The 23,242-nt window shown below is 36.6% G+C and overlaps 1 long non-coding RNA gene across 1 annotated transcript; it reads right to left on the bottom strand.

The window, feature by feature from the left end:
* Window positions 1-20,912: 20,912 nt before the first annotated feature.
* LOC125259837 lies at window positions 20,913-22,791 on the bottom strand. Its single transcript, XR_007182918.1, has 4 exons — window positions 22,757-22,791; window positions 21,431-21,523; window positions 21,196-21,304; window positions 20,913-21,050 (listed from the first exon to the last, which is right to left on the bottom strand). It is a non-coding gene; the product is annotated as an uncharacterized LOC125259837 (long non-coding RNA).
* Window positions 22,792-23,242: the final 451 nt, after the last annotated feature.

The following is a 23,242-nucleotide window of genomic DNA, read 5'->3' as shown; positions in this document are numbered from 1 at the left end:
GTTATAGGGAATATATTAAACCATAATGCCTTTTGTGGTAAATACAATCTAAGTTGTTATCAATGTATTCCAATGATGATTAAATTAGTAAAGGACCATTTGAAAATTCAATAAAATACATGATCTTACTTAAAAATTTAAGTTTTGGTGATAGAAAATTCTCTGAAAAATTGTTGAGGAATTGTTTATTACAACAGTGTGTGCAGGATCTGTAAAAATAGCTTAGAAATGTAAATCCTTTCATTCAAAATTCCTACATGATTGTTGGTTTTTAAAAGTATTTGTATTCTTTATTGGAGGATTTTGTTTTTTTATAAAAAACATACAAAACCTACTCCCTTACTATTCTTTTTTTTTATTCATTTTCTTTTTCTTCTTTGTCTTTAACTTACTTATTGTTTGATATTTTGTGTAGAATGTTATGTGAAAATTGAAAGTATCTCCGTCTTTGTTTGTAAATCTTTTAGTTATGCCCGACTTACTGTTAATCTTAAACAGGTATATGAATACAAAAATGTGAGCTAAAAAACTCATGATTTATTTCTGGCACTGTAGCGCCATCTGGAGGTGACAGGCGAAAACATGTAAGGACTGATGACGGAATTGACACAAGTTCAATTGGTGAAAAGTGAAGAATGAAGCCAAACTATCAAGGGTGGAAAATAATAAACCTGTTATAATCATTTTAGAATAAAACCTTCATTATTTTAACATCCTGGAGCTCACATGAACTAACACAGCATGTATAAAACCATATATGTATATGTATATAATATGCAAAATATACTGTAGGTGAACTGTTAAACAACCATATATATATATATATATATATATATATATATATATATATATATATATATATATATATATATATATATATATATATATATATAGGTGAACTGTTAAACAACCCTATATATATATATATATATATATATATATATATATATATATATATATATATATATATATTAGGGTTGTTTAACAGTTCACCTACAGTATATTTTGCAATTATCAAAATATATTTTACTCAGAATACAATAATAATACAATAACAATATTTATAACAATATAAATACAATATAATACAATAATACAATAACAATATATATAACAATATAAATTACAAATTACCATTTTTATTAAAGTTTTAATGAATGAAATGTATGAAATTACTCACTTGAGTTCTGCATGGTGATGTATGCCTGGAGGTTTACAGAAGTGAAAATAACCTGGTTAGGGAAAGGGAGTAGTTAAGCAGTTAATGTGGCTGTGACATCAGGGTGTTGTCCTTTCCAAACAGGAAGAAAAGCGCTTTTAGTTTCACTATAGTGAATTAGACTATAGTCTGAGATGTCTCAATGAATCACAGCTGGCTGGAAATGGCTGAAATTCACTGGAAGGACTTTAATTGGTAAGGTTTTTTTTTTTTTTTTTTTTTACTCTCAATGACTTTTCATATAATCTACAATAACACTCAACAGGCCTATTTCAATGAAAAAATTACCTGTTTGATTTTGTCCAAATTAAAGATACATTTTCTATGAATTTGCATATGTTGCATACTGAATTGAACAGGTCACACACATTTTAAATAGATTTGTCCCCAGGTTAAAGAAAACTGATTAAAAAAAAAAAATAGTATTCACAATTCTCCCATGATTCTGAATAGACAACTGAAAAAATAACATGTAATTTACTAGAGGTTCTGACATAATGTTATATACTGCAGTCTATTTACAAAAACATATTTAGTTCATTTTAATGAATTATTATTATTTTTTAAAAATCGGTTTGAATAAATGATTCTATAACTTAGTTATAAAGATGTCACTTACTGGATGAATCAACATTTTTGAACAAATCTTTTTATTGAATGATTCAATGAGAATTACATTTTTAACAGTCACTTTTCCCCACCCACTGGTGTAACAATGTAATTGATGCAATCTTTATTTGAAGCATCAAGTTACTTTCAAAAGGTGATTTACTCTATTTTGTTCGGGGGGGACTGGTTGTCGGATGGTAAAGATCTGATCGCAGAATCCACAAAATCCTGCTTGTTTTTCTTGGCTCATCTGCTCACGATATCTTAACTAGATGATCTAGTTGTGTTTATTTTATTATGAAAAGTTTGCCTACGATGTAGAGCAGACCGATGCCGTGAAAATTCTTACAGTCCCAACTGTCTCTTTTCTTGTAAATGGGTACAATAATCTTCCTTCTTCCATGCAAACGGACCTTCCTCCGTTCGCAGGATGGTCCTAAGAAGTAGGTGTAGGCGATGGAGTAGAGCGTCTCCTCCTGCCTTTACTGCTTCCGTGGTGATGTCGATGTCTGATGCCTTGCCATTTTTTAAAGTTTGGATAGCTGCCTTCATCTCTTAAATGGTTGGTTCAGCGCTGGACATTAGTGTTTCTGGTGGGTCGATGCATGGCGGATTCACTGATGAACCTTTAGGGTGGGACATGATTGTATAGTAGACCTTCAAAAAATTCTCTCCAACTCTGCAAGTGTTCAGTGGCTAATAGTACAAATGTTGTTATTTGCCAATTTCACCTTTCCTCTCAGTCTTCGAAGAGTTCAGGTGTTGTACCCGTGTTTCATTTGCCGCCTCTTCCATGTTGGCTGTTTATCTTATCTTATTCCAAATATGCTTCATGTTCAGCAGATATCCTGATTGAGCTGCTGATATCTTTCATGATCGACCTGCTTGACTTTTTTCCGCATACATTCAGTGGCGGTTTGGTGGGAGTAAAGCCTCAGCACAGTCCCTGAATAGCCCCGAGATCTGTTCCTTTTCAACATCAATATCTTCTTGTTCAGTAAATGTTGCAAAGTGTTTTGAGAGTGTAAGTTGGAATTCCTCTTTGTAATCGGGATCCAACAGGCATTTCCAGCCCAACTTTGTTGACGATTGTAGTTTATAATTAGAATATTGAAGTCAGAGTTTGATCACGGAGCGCACAAGGTAGTGTCCGATCCACAGTCTGAACCACGCATTGAACGGACATCTTTGAGTGATGTTTGTAAACGAGAGTTGATCAGAATGTAGTCCAACACGGCTAAGTCCTTTTCAGATGGATTTCGCCAAGTGATTTGGGGTTTCAGGGTGTTGAAATTGACTGTTACCTATGTTGGTTGTGGCAAAGAGATGCAAACCATTATCGTTGAGGATGCCATGGCCAAAACGGCATATCAAGCTTTCCCATCCAATCAGCACCAATGTAGGCGTTGAAGTCGCCAGCCGGTATTATTACGTCAGTCTGTGGGACAGTTCAGTGTTTGTTGAAGTTGCAGAATTCGTCCTTGAGCGAGTCAAACCTGGTCTCAGTTGGTGCGTAGACAGAAACCAGGTGGGATCTGATGGTGGTGTTGATGGTGAGGACTGCCAAACAGTCTGATACTGGTGGGAATGTCATCATGCTCTTGGTCGTTCAGCCATCCACCATAAACCCAACACCAGCCTCTTGTTTCTCTCCACCAGAGTAATAAACAGTCATTGTATTGTTGTTGGATGGCGTTATTACAACTTTCTTCTAAAAACACTATTCCCCCTTAGCTACATCACAAAAATAAATTACATTCATGTAAAGCTGACAAGGTAATGTTGTTTTCACTTAAATACTCCCTAAAGGAAGTTGTTGTATGTAGAATGTAGATAAGAGAGAAGAAAATCTGGTGTGATCTCTCTTGATTTGTCAGCTACACATCAGGTATAAATGAAGAGTTCATTTGCAAAAACCGATAAACGACACTTTAAAAAAAAGTGTGCATTATTCTCCACATATAGCATGTTCTAAAGTTGAACCATAAATCCGTTTTGTCAGAAAAGCCGTATTGTCCACTGTCAAGGTGTAGCGGAACATTGGATGCGCCACAGGATCAACCCCAAATGAGGACAAACACCAGTAACGCCTTTTCTTGGGTGTTTACTGCAAGCAAGAAATGGGAAAGTGTTACAGCAGTTATCTGTTCTGGTTTCACAATCTGCAAATACATCATTTAGTTAGTACACTGCCCCATATTTTTCTAATACGCAGGTGACTTACAATACCAAAGTAATAATTCACAGTTTCAGTTTCTTCTCCTTAACACATATAACATACTTTGAGTCATGAACTACATTACCCAAAATGCACCGCCGATTACTGGCGCGCATTTCACTTTGTGCAGCAAGGAATTAACCACTCGCGTCATCAAAATGTAATGAAATGAAACTTAGATGAACGTTAATAAACTTCCTCATACTCATGAGAATGAACATAGGACATAAACTGATATTTCAGATGTTGTACCGTTCATAGAAATATGACATAATCGCACGTTTAAAGCAATACAGTTTATGCAAAGTATTGAGAGGGGTATAATACATCAGCAACACAAAAGAACATAAAACATTCTTCTAAACAAACACATGCAGTACATCAAAGTAGAGTCGCAGTTTCCATTCTGCATAGATTTTATATATACTCCCAAACCCTCTCCCTTACCCAGTCTTTCTGCACCTGTTTTTTCTTAACCAAAGTAACAAAGTTTGATGAATTATAACACTTTTACAGCATTACAAAGGCATCAAGAGTTCACATTTTACAGCAGAAACCGACAAACGTGGTGAGTGTGTGAGTGATCTGTGTGTGTGTGAGTGTACGTTTGTGTGCACGGATGTTTGAGTGTGTTTTAAAGGTGCCCTATAAAACCCTTTTTCACAAGATGTAATATAAGTCTAAGGTGTCCCCTGAATGTGTCTGTGAAGTTTCAGCTCAAAATACCCCATAGATTTTGTATTATTCTTTTTTTTTAACTGCCTATTTTGGGGTATAATTAAAAATGTGCCAATACAGTGTCCCCTTTAAATGCTCGCGCTCCCCGCCCCCAGCTCGCGACTCTATAATACATTGCAGGGGTAGGCAAGTTCGGTCCTAGAGAGCCGCTGTCCTGCTGAGTTTAGCTCCAACCTTAATCAAACACACCTGAACAAGCTAATCAAGCTCTTCAGGATTACTAAGGCTATAGGCAGCTGAAGGGTTTTTTTCAGGGTTGGAGCTAAACTCTGCAGGACAGCGGCTCTCTAGGACCAAACTTGGCTACCCCTGGCATAAACAAAGTTCACACAGCTAATATAACCCTCAAAATGGATCTTTGCAAAGTGTTTGTCATGCAGCATAACGAATTATGGAAGTATAGTATTTATTTGAATGTTTACATTTGATTCTGAATGAGTTTGAGGCTGTGCTCTGTGGCTAACAGCTAATGCTACACTGTTGGAGAGATTTATAAAGAATGAAGTTGTGTTTATGAATTAAACAGACTGCAAGTGTTTAATAATGAAAATAGCGACGGCTCTTGTCTTCGTGAATACAGTAAGAAACGATGGTAACTTTAACCATATTTAACAGTACATTAGCAACATGCTAACAAAACATTCAGAAAGACAATTTACAAATATCACTAAAAATAACATGTTATCATGGATCATGTCAGTTATTATTGCTCCATCTGCCATTTTTCGCTATTTTCCTTGCTTGCTTACCTGCATAAAGTCTGTGCTGTGTTGGCTGTGCGGCTCCAGACGTTAATACTTGCCTGTTCTTCGGAGGTCTTTTGCAAAAATCAAATTTACATAAGAAGGAGGAAACAATGGTGTTTGAGACTCACTGTATGTCATTTCCATGGACAGAACTTTAATTATTTAACTATGCCGAGGTAAATTCAATTTTCAATTCTAGGGCACCTTTAAATGCAATTACAAAGCAATTACTTGGTTTTGTTTAACTGAAATATGGAGTTATCTGCTGTTGCCAAAAAACGACTGTTGGAGTTATCTGCTTTTGCTAAGAAACAAACTTTTAATAAATATAAAACACATACTTTCAATGAACTTTAATTTTGTAAGTTAACTGTATTTTTTGGCGTTATTATTAGTTAATGAAAACAACCCAACTGCAGTTTGATTGATATTACTCAGAATACACAATAAAAAAATATGATTTGTGAGAATTTATCTGTTTTTGCAAATGAACTCTTCAAGTCTGTATTTTACATTTATGATATATATATATATATATATATATATATATATATATATATATATATATATATATATATATATATATTTAAAATATAGAGATAAACATTGACAAGAAATAAATTATGCATTTATGCAAATATTTTAAATATCAAAACTATTTAATACAAAGAAAAGAAAGTACGAATTTCTAGTTCATAGTTCAGTGTCTCGACTATTAAACCCGCTGCTCTTCATCATCATCGCTCACACTTATCCTCCTGTGAATGAACATGGCCGCACTGAACTCTGGGTCGGTTCTGGTCGGGTCTCCTCTACAGAGAGAGGAACATCCAGAGACTGATGATCCATTTCTATCACACAGAAAAGATGAAGATGAACTTAAACACACTGTATTATTTGAGTGCAGATGTTCATTCAGAAACAAATTAAAGCTCATGTTTTGACTGTGAATGTGTTAATAAATTAATAATATGTTCTTTAAAAAATAATCATACCCTCAGAGGAACAAACAGAAGTCATCATCCTCCAGACAGCAGACAGACAGCTGAACACTGATGGACAAACACACGTGACTGCAGAGCCTGGACATTAACAGAAACAGATACACCATTAGTTACTCTAACAGTCTAGCGCCATCTGGCGGCTCCTACACTTACCGAGATGGTGAACGTGATTTCACCAAGTACAACATGTTCCTGGATCAACAGCTTTGTTGATCCTGGAACAACATTCCAATCAACCAATCAGATTTGAGGGACAAGTTTACCATTTATGCCAAGTTTAGGCTTACAACCAGGGTTCGGTGCTTTGTTATTCAACTATCATTTCCCTCTGATTTTAGGGATAAGTTATGAGTTAGGTTTAGAGGTTGGGAAAAGGTTAGGACCAGTGTTAATTTTGACAGCACATTTTGATTTAGTTTTAGTCAGACTTTTGACTAAAATGCCATTTAGTTTTAGTCATATTTTAGTCATCGGAAATTGTTTTATAGTTTTAGTCGACTAAATATCATAAGATTTTAGTCTCATAAATCTACAGTAGATTTAGTCGACTAAAATCTAATTTAGTTAAATTGTAATGCATTAAGCATTTCTCTAACAAGACACAGATCCTATACACTGATATACATCTGATATTCTCCAAACTGTTTATGTTCACCAGCTGTACTTTGCTCGCCAAAGCAGACAGTTTTTGACTGTTCAAGTGCAAAAAGACACAAAAGAGCAAAATTCAGTACTTTTCAGGGATTGACACACTTATAATTGAGGTACTATTATAGTTTTTGTTTAAATTTTTTATTAGAATAGATTTTTAGTTTTTCTGCTTTCATTGTAATTTTAGTTAAAAGTTTTAGTAATTTTTTGTGTGTTTATGTCTTTTAGTTTTTGCTTTTAAATGTCTAAGTTTTTATTTCTGTTCATTTTAATACCTCAGGTTAAGCTAAAGCTTAGAAACTAGATGAAATAAAATAAGTTTACATTATTTTTATATTTATTTTTTTATTTCAGTTAACGTCTATTTCAAGTAATGAAGATTTCTTTGGTTTTAGATTTAGTTAACTATGATAACCCTTATACTTGTAAAATATATTGAAAAATGTGTCAAATAATGTTCTTAATCTTTCCTTCCTGTGACAGAAGATACAGTAGTTTACTATGAATTAAATAGAAATTAAATTAAATACACTTTATTGTGTAAACAAAATAACAATAATGACCAGGAAAAATAATAATTTGTAAACCATCCCGAAATATACATTCTGAAATGTCTGCAGTCTGCACTGTAGCAGGCTTCTCATGAGGGTGATAAATATGCATTCGTACAACCGTCTAAAACATATTACCATATAAACATCGTGTAGTAAACATTGTCATAATTCATCAACATTAGCTTATAAGCAATTGCTTGGCATAAATGTGCACTATTCATTAATTGCGAAGCAGTCTGAAGTGCGGTTCACCTGCGTGGGTTCACCTGCAGCCTTCTGTAAAGTAGCCTACTTGACATTTGCAAAACCTACAATTTCAAAAGACATGTGAATTCGATGTGTGTTGTTTGATGCACTTGTATTTTAAATCAATATAAATAACCGCATCGGCGCACCCGCAGCTGGAATGAGGCCAACTCGGGCACCGCGCGCTTGCTGATCCGATGCTGCGCGAGGGATTGCGACGTGACAGAATGCTTGATATCCTTAGAGATTCTAATTACGATGCGCTCAATGTTGTTTATAAAAAGAGCTGAGTAACATATGCTTATTAAGGCGTTTGTGGGATTGTTTAGTGACTATTACAATGCTGTTGAAGAGAGTTTGCAGTTGTACAGAGTTAAAAAGTGACTATAGCCTTTGTGTATATGTCTATTATCTGATTACTGTAAAGCTAATGTCAGTAAGTTAGTTTTTATTTGGTGGAATACATTGTTTGCAATATCTAGGTACAATAATAACATTATCTGCTAATACCATAACATTAAATCTGATTGTTTTACACAGAGCCATGTAGAGAGAGAGTTGCGACAACTCCATTGACTCCAATGGAACGGTTTTTTTTTTACAGCAATGGCGGCTCGTGCGCCTCTCAGTAGTTCCCGGAAGTAGCAGCCGTGCCGTAGAGTTACAGCAGAACAGACTGTTTCTGATGTACTTTTTTAAAGGTAAGCCGTTTAAAGTATAAGATTTTATTTTACATCTTAATCAAATTAACTTGTGTATTAAAGCATGCTAGCTGATATTACTCACTAAATAAATAGTTTCAGGGATGTTATCAGATAATAGATTAGATAATAGATTAAACAGCTTATTTATTGTAAAAACTATTAATGCAGTTTTATCCATCGTTGTGTAATTAGAGAAAAATGCTTCTAAACGGGGTTAAATATAACTTTGGGGCTTGTGGTAGGTGAAAGTGGTAAAATAAGAATATCCTTATTAAATGCACAACCCAGTTGAAAAAATACTATAGTAAATAAATAGTAGGTCTAGGCCTATAGTGTTTTTGAACCATACTATAATAAATTGCAGTCTACTGTATTGTTGTGTTCTCTTTCCTTTGCATAGTTTGCATTGCAATATTATTAATATCCACTAGGTGGCACTGTGGTGTTTTACATGTTCCGATGTAAGAAGGAGATAAGAAGAAGAACGATATAGTAAAGAAATGCTAAGCTATTGCTCGTGTTCTGCCTGCTGATTATTATGACTCCTCCAACATAACAAGTGGCGACGAGGATGTTAAGATGGCACTGCTCTCTTTGCAACCCCCAGTAGCATTCCTGGAATGCCCAGGTGAACCGAAACTGTCCTTTGATGCATGGGAAAAGTTATTTCAGAAGTACTTGCTTGCAATCGGTGGAGAAGAATTTTCTGCCGAGAGAAAGAGAGCTTTGCTGATACACTGTTTAGGAACAGAAGGCCAACGAATCTACAATACATTGCCTCTCACCGCTGATACATATGACGGATCTTTACAAGCACTGAAACAGTTCTTTTCTCCTAAGCTGAATGTGGTTTCTGAGAGATATCGCTTCAGACAACGCGCTCAAGCCGTGGGTGAATCCACTGATCATTACGTTGCAGCGCTTCGTGAACTAGTGAAAACATGCGCTTTTGGCAATATTGAGCATGAAATGATCCGTGATCAGATTGTAGAAAAAACGTGCATGCCCCGAATTCGCGAAAGACTGTTACTAGAGCCAGATTTAACCCTTGGAAAGACTATATCTATTGCAAGACAAATTGAATCGGCAGTAGCAGACGCCAAAGTCATTGCTGAAGGGGAATCAAAACAAGTAGCAGCGATTCAGAAGCAAGAAAAGACGCGAATGCACAAAAATAAAACGAGGATTAAGTCGAAGGATGACAAGCGTGTGAGGGGACAGCAGCAGTGTTACCGCTGTGGTTCTGCTAACCACCTTGCAAATGATAAATCCTGCCCTGCTAAAGACTGCAAATGTAGAACATGTGGAAAAATCGGACATTTCTCGAAGGTGTGCAAGACAGCATCAAAGTCAGTTAATGAAGTATGCTTACCTGAAGTGACAGTACTCTGTGTGAATGACTGCCATATAGATGATGGAGCTCCAGTGGGTACTTTTACCATAGCTACGCCCACATCTCCTACACAGACCTGTACCATTAGGATGATGGTTGATACAGGGTCTGGTGCATCAATCCTACCGCAACACATCTTCAAAGAACACTTCAGTTCATGCGTCCTGTCACCACCGAAAATGCAGCTTCTAACCTACTCAAAGGAGAACATACCAGTGTGTGGTTACCTGAGACTGAATGTGACATACTATGGAAAAACGGTTGCTGGTGAGTTTAACATAGTCAAATCAGGAACTCCTCTCATTGGACGTGACTTATGTAGAGCACTGGACATTGAGATTAAGGGTGGTTGCTTGATTGAACCTGCTACTAACTGTGCAATGCTTCAACCATCCAGCACTTCACTTCCTTCTACTGATAGTCCTGTTCCCATACCAACTGTTGCTGGATTTGGATGCGCTAAAAATTTCATACACAAAGTGAAGATCCGCCCTGGAGTTAAGCCTGTACAACAAAAACTAAGTCACTTACCTCTATCAGTGCGAGCAGCAGTGTCAGATGAACTCAAGATGCTAGAGGAGAATGGCATAATTGAGAAGATTGATTCATCTGAGTGGGTTTCTCCTATCGTAGTCACAAAACGGAAGAACAACACAATTCGTATGTGTGTCGACTTAAGGGAACCTAACAAGGCTGTGGTACAAGACAGTCATCCTCTACCACTGATCGAAGACATACTGTCTGAGTTGCATGGATCAGTGATGTTTTCTTCTCTTGACCTTAAAAATGCATACTACCAAGTACAATTACATGAGGAGAGCAGAGGGCTTACTGCTTTCATTACCCATGAAGGCCTATATCAGTTCTGTAGAGTACCCTATGGACTGTGTTCGGCGCCATCTGCTTTTCAACGGATGATGACCATGATATTAAAAGGCCTTGATGGTGTACAGTGTTACTTGGATGATGTGATTGTCCATGGTGCATCCAAAGCCATTCACAATGCAAACCTCAAAGCTGTTCTGCACAGGATTAGTGAAGCTGGTCTGAAACTGAATGCAGACAAGTGTAAGTTTAACTTGACGACACTTAGCTTCCTCGGATACAGACTCGCAGCTGATGGCTTGCACCCGGATGATGCTCATACTACTGCAATTACAAATGCACCCCCTCCTACTGATGCAGCTACACTGCGGTCATTTCTGGGTCTTAGTGCCTGGTACAGTAAGTTCGTGCCTGCCTATGCTACTCTGGTTGAGCCAATGAGAGCCTTACTTCATAAAGACTGTGAATTCCACTGGACTACTGAAGCACAAGAAAGTTTTGATCGAGTCAAACAGGCAATAGTGGATAGTCCTGCTCTTTCATTATTCAACCCCAACCACAGCACAATACTCTCTTGTGACGCCTCAGACTATGAAAATACTCCATCGTCGAGAAGGAAGCACTGTCATGTGTCTGGGCTGCAGAGAAGTGGTGTACGTGGCTGTGGGGAAGAAAATTCCTACTACGCATTGACCATCAAGCTCTTACTACTCTTCTCACAAGTAAAGGAAATAGTCGAGCTGGTTTACGTGTTGCCAGATGGTCTGCACGCTTAATGGAGTTTGACTACGATGTTCAATACAGACCCGGTTCATTGAACAGTGTTGCTGATTGCCTATCAAGACTGCCTCTTGCTAACACTGAACATGATTTTGCAGAAACCATTGAGTCTGTTGCTATGATTTCATTTGCTTCCAGTGCAATCTCCAAGGAAGATTTCCAGTCTGCGTGCAACAGCTGCCCGGTGTTTGCAAAACTGCGTACATACCAACAGACACGTTGGCCGAAACACAAAAAGGATGTTGATGTGGATTTACAGGGATACTTTCCTGTCCGACATGAGCTTGCTGTCGTGGATGGATGTATTGTCAGGGGAACATACCGTCTCTTGGTACCAGAATCATTACAGAGGAAACTCATAGAACTGGCACATGAATCGCATCAAGGTATAGTCCGTACAAAGCAAAGACTTAGACAATTTTACTGGTGGTCTAAGATGGACAGTCAGACTGAAATTCTGATACGCAACTGTCATACGTGCAAACAAAATGACAAGTCTGCAGTTACACATGATGCTCCTCTCAACCCTGTTGAATTACCTTCTGCTGCATGGGAAAAGGTCTGCATTGATATTGTTGGACCATTTGAAACGGCACCATCAGACTGCAGATATGCAATAACGCTCGTGGATTACTTCAGCAAATGGCCGGAAGTCGCTTTCGTGTCCAGAGTTGACACATGTACTGTTAAACAGTTCCTGACGACTGTTTTTGCTCGGGAAGGAAATCCAAAAGAGTTGGTCTCAGACAATGGACCTCAGTTTATCTCTTCTGAGTTTTCTGAGTTTCTGAGAGAGAGAGACATCCGTCATTTCAGATCTGCTGTTTATTACCCACGTGCGAATGGAGAAGTTGAGAGGTTCAACAGAGTCCTCAAAGACTGTCTACAAACTGCTTCAATTGAAGGAGAGCCTTGGAAGACTTTCACTCAAACATTCTTGATGGACTATCGAAGTACTCCTCATGCTACCACAGGTGTTACACCATCTGAGTTACTCCATGGTCGACGTATGAGAACCAAGTTACAAGTCATGGACTTTCCTGTAAAAGAAACTGACAGAAACATGATACGAGAACAGGTGAAAAGGAAACAAGACAAAGTTAAACACTACACGGATTCCAGAAGAAATGCAAAGCCTTCAAGATTTCAACCTGGTGATCTAGTTCGAGTTAAGAAACCTTGGATGGTAAAGAAAGGTGATCGGAAGTTCACACAACCAAAAGCTGTTGTACAGAAGAAAGGTGAAGATTCCTACCTGCTTGATGATGGTAAGGTATGGAATGCCTCATGTCTTGCTGAACTGCCAGAATCGAGTGGAAATGTTACTCCTGCTGAGGTACAACATGGAAAGACAAGTCCAGTGAATAGGTCTGTTAGAGTTAGACAAAAACCTGTCTGGACCAAGGACTATGTTTTACATATGTAGGGTGTGACGAGCAGGGCGGGCGAGAGCCGTGAGGGAACAGCGCGAGGCCGGTGACGCGAGTGATAATGAGCGTCACCTGCGAGGCGTGCCGGCCTCGAGTCTCTCACGGAGGAGCTCCGGAGGCATAAAAGGAGGAGCGACTACAGTGAAGGACGAGAGAGGACCAGGCCTGGACTTTATTTTATGTTTTATTATGTTTGTGTGGCCGGCAGACGTCCGCGAGGGTCTGCCGGCATTACTTTCGTTTTGTTCTTTGTTTATTTTATATTAAAGTTTTGTTGAACGTTCGCCGGTTCCCGCCTCCTTCTTCCCACATCTACTAACCTCCTTACATTGGTGCCGAAACCCGGGAGGAAGGAGGGACATGCTGTCGAAGAGCCCTCGCTGCTGAGGGGGATCGCGGTGCTGCGGAGTTCGGGCAGCGCGGGAGTGTAGACCGCAAGAGGCTGCCCGAGGCGGTGGTGCTGGAGCCTTGTGAAAGGTGGGACGGAGACCCGGATGCCGTGCTCCTGGGACGAGGTGGGGTGGCTGCCGTCCTGGACCTGGAGGGAGCGGAGGAGTCGCCGCCATCTGCCGTGGGCCGGAGCCTGCTGCCGTCCGCCATGAAGGGGAGGAGCAGGGGACGCGGGACTCGCTGCTGGCTGCCCTCAGTCGGAGGAGCCATCGCCGGCCGCCAGGAGGCGGTCGAGGATCGGGCCGTCCACCGAGCGTCCAGTGCCACCGCATGGCACCGCGAAGAAGAGCCTCTTGGCAGGCTGAGGACCGAGCGGCAGTGTGTCGGGGAACCGGACCAAGAATTTTTTTTTTTCTCTTTCTTTTTCCTCTCTCCCCTCTCTCGTCCTTTCGCTCCCCTTGCTTCCGTCTCCTTTCTCTCGTCTCGTCTGTCCTTACCCCCAGGTGCTGCGGCCGCCGAGACAGGCCCCGGGGGGGGAGTAAGCGCAGTCGTGGGAGTACCCCCCGGCCTGCGAGGGGCGTTGGGGGTATGTGACGAGCAGGGCGGGCGAGAGCCATGCGGGAACGGCGCGAGGCCGGTGACGCGAGTGATAATGATAATGAGTCCTCACGGAGGAGCTCCGGATGCATAAAAGGAGGAGCGACTACAGTGAAGGACGAGAGAGGACCAGGCCTGGACTTTATTTTATGTTTTATTATGTTTGTGTGGCCGGCATTACTTTCGTTTTGTTCTTTGTTTATTTTATATTAAAGTTTTGTTGAACGTTCGCCGGTTCCCGCCTCCTTTTTCCCACATCTACTAACCTCGTTACATAGGGATATGGAGAACTTGAGATAGCTGTGTGAATGTTTGACTGAATAACACACACAAAGTGTAACCATTTTTATTTCGTTGTTTCAATAATACTTGTTTATTCTTGACTTGTTTATTTATGTTGTGATATACAAACAGCTGTTTTCTTTCTGAAAAGGGGAAGATGTTGTGTTCTCTTTCCTTTGCATAGTTTGCATTGCAATATTATTAATATCCACTAGGTGGCACTGTGGTGTTTTACATGTTCCGATGTAAGAAGGAGATAAGAAGAACGATATAGTAAAGAAATGCTAAGCTATTGCTCGTGTTCTGCCTGCTGATTATTATGACTCCTCCAACATAACATGTATATATTATAGTATTTACAACACTTTGTTAATGAATGCTACAGAATACTGCAGTATAGTGAACTGATACTATAATACTGTTTTTACTACAGTAAACTCTAGTGTATTGTAGTATAATATACCCTATAGTTGTAGAAAACGTTGTACAGTATTGGGTAGATTAATTTGTTTATTACTATAGTTGTTATTATCATAGCAACTATAGAATTACCACAATTAAATAATTCAAGTACTTTACTGTAGTATGGTTCAAAAACACTATAGTATTTACTATAAATTACTATAGTATTTTTTTTACCTGGGAATAAAGAAAAAAATTTAGTTTAAGTTTATAAGTGAGATTAAAAAAAATCAATGCTTAAAAGCAGCAGCAAAAAAAATTAATAAATAAATCATACTAGGCTAAATGGGAAATCATACTAAATACCAAAACTGTATATTATATACTATTACTGTATTTAATTTCTACCGGTTTTGTCTCCTTTTATCTTGCTTTCAATACAAGCACGAAGGGGATTCAGATCCTGAAGACTCCATGCAATGATGCTTTACCCTTTTTTTTTTATTTTAGGCAATCACCTGTCACCTGCAGGTCTCCTGTGAAACCATAGTGAACATGACATGATTGCCCTTAACTAACATACAACTTTAAAAACATAAAAAGACTTCAAAACAACTGCAACACGGTCTTTAACCAAGGTAATGTTAGCCAGAAATATGTTAACAAGGCAGGCAACGCTGGTTGACAACACTAATCCTCAATTATTAGCAGGTTTTTATCTTTTAAAAACAACATTGCTGTAACTATATATACATACTACATTCACATGTCGGTGTATTACATAAATATTGTAAACCAATGCATTTATTGACTACAAATTATCAGAAATCACGGTTCTGTCTCTCAAACCCTATCTTTTTTAATTGCCACCGAAGCACTTCCTGGAACTATCTGAAGTCTACACGAATCACGTGACGATCAATGGATTTTGAACTCTCTCTATGGCTCTGGTTTTACATTTGGTGACGTCATATGCAAATTATATGCAGGCAGCCGTGACACCTGCAGTTGGACCATTGAGCGGGAAAAGGTTGGGAACCACTGCACTGACACATACCGTGTGTGCCAACAAGACTATGCTGAATTATAACATTTCCTTGACAAGGCATATTCGAATACTGAAAGTTACAGTTACATAATTTATAGATAACATGGTCTAACAATGAGCAATAGCCTATTGCATCTTTATTAATCCTTATTAGTTAATAAAATACAACTGTTAATTAAACTAGCATGAACTAAGATAATAAATGCTGTAGAAGTCATTGTTTGTCTATTGTTTAGTAACTAATAAAAGCTTTAGTGAAAAACTGTCAAACTCTGTTTGTATCAGTTTAATTTGCACTAAACAACTGCAAATCTCTGTCACTCAGCATTGATTATTATTCAACAGCAAACATGCACACAACATGATACAGAGTCACGACAAGCCCTTCAGAAAATACTGTTATTGTGCTGCTGTTTTTGATAGACTTGTTTAACAGTTCACCTAGATTATATTTACAACTATCAAAATATATTTTGCACAGAATTCTTTAAATCCCTCAATATAATTTAAAAATTAAACATATGAAATTACTCACTTGAGTCCTGCATGTTTGATGTTCGCTGGAGGTTTCAGTCACTCAGTCGTCTGAAAAACGCGGCTCATGTGTAACTCTGACGTCAGAAGGCGTTTTAGAGATGGGTGCCCGTTGTCAATAACAAAACAGGAAGAAAAACACTTTCAGTTTCATTATGATCTGTTCCACCAGAGCAGAAATGAAAACTGTTATCATTTACTCACCCTCAGGGTTGTTCCAAACCTGTTTGAGTTTCTTTCTTCTGCTAAACTGAAGATATTTTGAAGAATGTTTGTAACTGAATAGTTTATGGACCCTGCTGACTTCCAATGAAAAAATAAATCAGTCGTCATTGTTTCATATATCTTTTGCAAAAGCACACAAAAAGCACACACTTTTTGTCATTTATTTTATTGTAGGCTACTGGAATGACAGTTACTGTCAAATGCATTTGTTACTCTTACATGTGTATTAGTTATTCTCCCATATATGCACACCTCATGTGAAAGTATGACATTCTCTATTCAAGAGATGTTGCATTATTCCACTTTAAACACACACATACGCATATATATGTGAGTGCAACATGTTCTCCAACCAATGCGACCATATAGGTCGTTTGTTACTTCCCTGAACCCACATGGAAAGAACCTATATGTGGATATATGCGCATATATGAAACCTATATGCAGTGTATATGTACATATATGCTGCATATATGCACATATATGATAATATATATGCTGCATATATGCGCATATATACTGCATATATGCTATATATATGCTGCATATATGCGCATATATACTGCATATATGCTATATATATGCTGCATATATGCGTATATATACTGCATATATGTGTATATATGCCACATATAGGCAAAATTGAGGTGCATATATGTGCATATACATAAAATATAGGTCTCCTGTATTGCTTCTTCATATCCACATATAAGCCCTATACATACAAGATATGTCTTCTATATAGCTAATGGCAGGATCTGGTCATTTTGTAGCTCATATCTCATTTTTGACTGTCATACATGATGCCTAGCTCATATTTTCTATTATCAAGGCAAAAACTAAGAATTAACGAAAAAAATTATGCAAGAACTTATGTATGTGCGAATGTAGCAGTTATGTATTTAGACAATTATTTTGTGATTCCACTTGCCATGACCATATTTGGGGTTTCCTGCCGCCATGCTGACTTGGGGTGTTGACGCACTTTGCTGCTTCCCAGTCTGCATGAGACATCACAGCGGTAGGTCGCACAAAGTTTTTGCGGTGATTCAATTAAGGCCATGTTTCATGTAACAGCTGAATTCACATGATATATTTGTATGATTGTAATCCAAAACCCCTCTGTGATGTACATTCAGATGTTTCGTTGATTATTTTTCTTTACTTAAGTTACTTTTAATATCTCTCTTTCTCAGCGTTGTGCGTTGCTGCCGCATGCTGTTTGTATGCTGCACAAGTCCTCATATATTGCCATTTGTGTTATACAGAATAAAGTGAGGACCTGATGGCAAGATTTTTCGCAGTCTGTCTTTGATTACGACACAACGCAGAAAACACACCGCTACACGAACACGTGAAATTGGTCCCACATGGAAAAAACCTATATAAACATATATGTTTCAATATAGGTTTGATATAGGTTTTTAATATATGTGACATATATAAAATTGGCCGTTTTCCTATATTATGTGTACATATATGTACATATATGTGTATATATATATATATGTGTACATATATGTGTGCATATATGTGTACATATATGTGTGCATATATGTACATATATGTACATATAATATAGGAAAACGGCCAATTTTATATATGTCACATATATGTAAAACCTATATCAAACCTATATTGAAACATATATGTTTATATAGGTTTTTTCCATGTGGGAAATAGGACTCATAGGAGCGTTTACTAAAGTGGCGCCCCTATCGACAAGAGGACACTTTCATTTTAATGCATTGTTCCCTTTTATCTGCGTCATATTTCAGGTTTTGCGTAGCTAAACCTACGCGATCTATAGGGTCGTTTTTTTTGGAGGACAGTCTGGTGTGTGTGTTGTGGCTGTTTTTATACTGGCCATCCCAAAGTATATGCAAAACTCACATGAAAGCATTTTACAGCAGCATTTTGGAAGTATATGACATTCTCCACTTCAGAGGCCTATAAAAACATCATTTCATACTATATGCACATGTTATATGAAGCCATTTTACTGGGGCATTTTACAGTACTATCATTACAAAAACAGTACAATGCTAAAATGTGTTTTTTTTTTCTCTACATTTTAGAATACTGTATGAGTTTTTACAACATTATATTTCTATACATGTACACACACACTTTGAGTTTTTGTGTTTCATGAGTCATCTCCATAAACATAATACTTTTAATACTGTACACACTTTATACTCTGCCAGTAAGATAAGCTAACAACAATACGTATTTATTTTTTCTCATATATTGTGATTCATTATGGTGTTTTTTAGTGTTATGATCTGTCACGATCTTGATTTGCTGCAACACTTCTCACATGTTGTGATTTATGAAGAACTACATAAAGATCAATAACAGATATATCTAACTTCATGTTTATATATATGTGTGTGTGTGTGTGTGTGTGTGTGTGTGCGTGCTTGTTTTGACTATACTCAAATATATACTTGTATACTTGTTATACATTTGGTCCTCACTTATATATTGTGAAATACTTTCACAACCCACTATAGTGAGGACATTGACGGGCCCTCACTAGTTTTATGTCAGCCAAAATATGTTTTTATTTAAATCTAGTGATGTGCACATGTTACTGTGATGGGTAGGTTTAGGAGTAGGGGTTGAGTAGGGGGATAGAAAATATCATTGACCTGATATAAAATCAATGGAAGTCTATGCAATGTCCTAAAACAAACCTGTGTGTGTGTGTGTGTGTGTGTGTGTGTGTGTGTGTGTGTGTGTGTGTGTGTGTGTGATTGTGCGTTTATGTGCATGTGTGTGTTACTTGGTTTTGATTAACTGAAATGTGGAGTTATCTGCTTTTGCCAAAAAACGACTGTTGGAGTTATCTGCTTTTGCTAAGAAACTTTTAATATATATTAAAAAAAACATACTTTCAATGAACTTTGTTTTGTAAGTTACCTGTATTTTTTGGAGTTATTATTACTTAATGAAAACAACCCAACTGATCAACCCAAGTTTTGATTAAAATTTTTCATAAGCTTAAATAAATTGGTCTAAAGAGAAAAATTATAATGACTATTTTGTCTAAAGTGTACATATAGAATAGCTATCAAAAATTAATTTTGGTAACTGTGGTTTGACTAAAAGTAATGACTAAGACTTGACAAAATGCAATGACTTTTCGTCGACTAAAACTAGACTAAAATATGAAAGACAAAAATGACAAAAATGGCTGCCAAAATTAACACTGATTTGTATTAATTAAAAAGTACAGTAAAAAGTTTGATGGTTTAGTTTTTCGTGTGAGTAATGTTGGTTCATTGAAATGTTGGTTCATCATCATTCTACCAAACTCTCTTAATCTCTTAATCTGAGCACTGATTATTATAGCTTACATTTATTCAAATTAACATTTTGTGAAGTTTTAGTAAACAAATATAATAAATAGTTGAATGACTCACCGGTATTGGATTTCTGCTGCATTGCTAGATGTGATTCAAATGAAGTGCACTAATGTCTGTCCTTTCAGTTTAGATAGACTACAACGAGTTTTGAGGGGAAAGTAAAAAAAAAAAAATTGGAAATGAAACGCTAGCGCCATCTAGCGTCTGATCACATTCTGTTCTCACTTGACGAACTAGTCAAGCTTTTCCCGCAGTTTGAAAATTAAAAAAGAGAGAAAAAAAAACTTTGGAAGTCAATGGGGTCCATCTACTGTTTGGTTACCAATATTCTTCAAATGATCTTCTTTTATGTTCAGCAGAACAAAGAAACTGTGCTTTAACTCTTTGATCTCTCTTGATTTGTCAACTACACATCAGGTAGTAGGTCTGTTTTTGCCAAATAACCAAATTCAGATCAATTATTTTCTGTTTTCAAAAAACTGCAAATATATGCATATCCTGAGTTAAATCATAATGTGTTGATCAGTTTGAAGATCAGAGCTGTTGAAACATTTGTTCATCTCTGATACATCAGACCTGCAATCTCAACAAATTATTATTGTATAATTGTAGCCTATTTCTTTAAACGATTAAAAAGATCAGTTGTTGGCATAATTACCATACAAAAGTAAATGTTAACAATCTAATTTTTGTGTTGTGAAGGTGTCAATCTACATTTTCATGAAATAAATTCAAGTCTGAGTTGTATACCCCATAATAAACAGTCAAATGCAAACTCTGAATATTATATGAACCTGCAATAATTAAATATGTTAAATTACACAAATATACTTTATGTATTTAATCTCACTTTATAAACCAGTGTCTTTGCTGCTGACCTTCGATCATTCAATTCAACCATACTAATAAGCAAAAATGATTGTAGACAAACATCATATTTGTGTATCTTTTTTTTTTTATTGCTGAAATGTGTGAATCTTTCTTCAGCAGCAGCAGGTTTGTTTGAGCAGCGCCATCTACTGTACAGCTTTTAATTTGCCTGAGGATTATTCATTTCACTTCTGGTGTGAAAGAGCCTTTACATCTGCCAAAAATAGAAAAAAAACAAGCAAGCCCTTCTTAGATGAGGAAAAGTAACACAAAAGTACTGTAACACTTTCCACAAAAAGTAAATAAGTAATGAAATTAGTTACTTTTTAAGGGAGTAACACAATATTGTAATGCATTACTTTTAAAAGTAACTTTCTCCATCACTGTATGGCCGCACTGAACTCTGGGCCGGTTCTGGTCGGGTCTCCTCTACAGAGAGAGAAACATCCAGAGACTGAAGATCCATTTCTATCACACAGAAAAGATGAAGATGAACTTAAACACACTGTACAGATCTTCATTCAGAAATAAATGATACAAAACTCATGTTTTGACTGTTAAATGAATAATATGTTCTTTAAAGAATAATCATACCCTCAGAGGAACAAACAGAAATCATCATCCTCCAGACAGCAGACAGACAGCTGAACACTGATGGACAAACACACGTGACTGCAGACCCTGAATCTGTAACAGACACGACATGAGTTATTTTTTAGTTAAATTTTGAATTTATGGAAAATGAAGAGTCATTATATATGTAAAAAGTGATATGATTAAAGATTATGAAGAAGGTGGTCTTAAAACGATTGACTTTGATATTATGAATGGAGTCATCAGTGTTTCATTAATGATGAGTCCTCTTTATGATTCAGGATTCAGAAAATGTTCATACGTTTGTTTGTTGAAGTGTGACTTTGAGCTTTGGTTTCTAAACTCCCTATAAAACTTTTTATAGTGGAAATTTTCAAACATAATTTTATCCTTCATAACATGTCAGTCTGAACAACAGATGCATAACAGTGAACATAAATCTCTGTTTAATGATGAGGCAGAAAGGCATATAGTCACTAACACATTATAGGGAATATATTAAACCATAATGCTTTTTGTGGTAAATACAATCTAAGTTGCTCCTGTGATCAATTATCAATGTATTCCAATGATGATTAAATTAGTAAAGGAACATTTGAAAAATTCAATAAAATAGATAAGATATTTGGAGACACTAAAAGGGATGAAAAGTCCCAAAGCAAAGTATTTGTATTCTTTATTGGAGGATTTTGGTTTAATAATATAAAAACATCCTCCCTACTATTCCTTTTCCTTTTATTCATTTCCTTTTTTCCTTCTTCCTTTAATTTCTCTTTAACTTACTTATTGTTTGGTATTTTGTGTAGACTGTGATGTGAAAATTGAAAGAATCTCAGTCTTCGTTCGTAAATATTTTAGTTATGACTTTCTTTATGTTAATCTTCAACAAGTATATGAATACAAAGAGTCATGCTAAAATATTCATGGCTTTTTTTAACACTGTAGCGCCATCTGGAGGTGACATGCAAAAACATGACTGATGACGCCATTGACAACTGGTGAAAAGAGAAAGACTGAAAGTCAAACTATCAGGGGTGGAAAATAATAAACCTGTTATAATCATTTTAGAATAAAACCTTCATTATTTTAACATCCTGGAGCTCACATGAACTAACACAGCAATATTTGTTTATTATATATATATATATATATATATATATATATATATATATATATATATAATAGGGTTGTTTAACAGTTCACCTACAGTATATTTTGCAATTATCAAAATATATTTTGCACAGAATACTTTAAACCGCTCATTATAATTTACAAATTACCATTTCTATTAAAGTTTTAATGAATGAAACGTATGAAATTACTCACTTGAGTCCTGCATGGTCGATGTACGAAGTAATAATTTATTTTTCCGAATCTGAGAGGAGGTGAGGAGTGGTTAAACAGTTGTGTTCGTGACGTCACAGCTGTGAACATATTGTGGCAGACAGGAAGAAAAGTGCTTTCGGTGAGTGTCACCAATCTGAGTTGCACTATAGCGGATATAAAAACGCTGTCTGTGTTACTCACCCTCATGTTGTTCCAAACCTGTATGAGTTTCTTTCTTCTGTGCAACTGAAAAGAAGATATTTTGAAGAATGTTTGTAACTAAACAGCATGGACCCCACTGACTTCCATATAATGAAATAAACTAAATAAATAAAATAGAATAATATGAAAATAAGATAAAATATAAAATAGAATAAAAGTCAATAGCCATTGTTTTATAGATGTGTTTATAACATTTGCAAAAAGCACACAAAATAAAGTGTATACTTCTTCTAATTACCTCTTTTTCTAGTTCCATTTATTTTA

This window comes from Megalobrama amblycephala, linkage group LG24 (genome assembly GCF_018812025.1).
Source record: "Megalobrama amblycephala isolate DHTTF-2021 linkage group LG24, ASM1881202v1, whole genome shotgun sequence".
In the NCBI taxonomy this organism is placed as follows: Eukaryota; Metazoa; Chordata; class Actinopteri; order Cypriniformes; family Xenocyprididae; genus Megalobrama; species Megalobrama amblycephala.
The sequence above is the reverse complement of the archived record's forward strand: the minus strand, read 5'-3'. Positions and strand labels throughout refer to the sequence as shown.